The following is a 1251-nucleotide window of genomic DNA, read 5'->3' on the forward strand; positions in this document are numbered from 1 at the left end:
TGACAAATGAAATATTTTGGTTTGTCATTATCTACTTCATAGAAAACCAGAATGTTATTACTAATAAATTTAAATTCACAATTTTACTTCATTTAAAAAATGGCACGTATTCAGTAAATCATCATATTTCATTGATGGAGGTAGCTGAGGGATTATCACGTCTAATCCTTAATTTTACAAATGGGGAAACTGAGGCACAGTCTTTGTACAAGCTACTTCTCTCTACCTTAGTGAGCTTGTCAATTCCCTTCTATGAACTCCTTTTAGCTAAAGGATTAGCAAGTAAAACTATTTTTTTTTTTTTTTTTGCTATGACTCCAGATGGGGTCCAAAGAGGAGTTTCACAGTCTCTTCTGTCTCTTCTCTGGTTTTGATGGAGACTTACTTTACCCTTTTGTGTTAGCCTCTTACAAAACTATGTCTGCCTTAAAAGGGCACAGGAAAGGGTGAAAAGTATTTTTAAAAGGCTAAATAACCACATAAAAGTCATGTAACTTGACGCAGGAGCCAGCGAATGGAATGATGACGTGGCCTTGGAGGCCTGATGGGTCCTCCCGCTGGCACGGTCCCTTCTGTTACTGGCGCTCCTGTGCCTGCAGTCCAAACATCTGGGGCCTGGCCAAGGGGATACCAGGGGCTTGAGGAACATGATGAGCTAAGAGGTGATGTGGGGTCCTGGACAGGCAGGCAGTGAGGATGTGTGGAGTTGAGTACACATCAGGGTGGGGGACTGACTGCCCATAATACATTTAAAATAGTGCATTTCAATTGGTGTTTGCCAATTCCTAGTTGTGGCTGTTTGGGGGAGGCTCAAGAAAATATTTTCATAGCCCTTGGGGATCCTGTAATGAGAATCATGTGTAAACGGAATGTTGACGAAGCCACACCTGGGGCACATTTGACCCACGACAGACACTGATGTGGGAAGAGTCGGTACCTTTTGAACCTGACCCATTTTATGAAAAGATGCATATCAAAACAAACAAACAAAGAAACAACAAGAACACTGTAGAGTCTAAGTTTGAGGTGTAGTGTCTTGAACAAAAGACAAAAGACTCAGCCACGCTTATGCTAAGAAGGAGAGCCAGGGAAAGAAAATGCTGCAGTCGCAGTTGGAAGGAAAAGACTGTTTCACTTTGGCTTCATGTGCATCCCCCAGAGGGACTATCATGTTACTTTCCCAAAGAAAAGCAGTCACTTTCAAAATGACTGCATAGCAGATGAAAAATGATTCTCATCTGCCTACGGCTG

The 1251-nt window shown here is 42.1% G+C and overlaps 1 non-coding gene across 1 annotated transcript; it reads right to left on the reverse strand.

Moving 5' to 3' along the window:
- Positions 1–307: 307 nt before the first annotated feature.
- Positions 308–438, reverse strand: LOC115836061. The gene has a single exon (XR_004031062.1). It is a non-coding gene; the product is annotated as a small nucleolar RNA SNORA26 (small nucleolar RNA).
- Between the last annotated feature and the right edge of the window lie 813 nt (positions 439–1251).

Source organism: Nomascus leucogenys, chromosome 1a, assembly GCF_006542625.1.
Source record: "Nomascus leucogenys isolate Asia chromosome 1a, Asia_NLE_v1, whole genome shotgun sequence".
Taxonomy (NCBI): Eukaryota; Metazoa; Chordata; class Mammalia; order Primates; family Hylobatidae; genus Nomascus; species Nomascus leucogenys.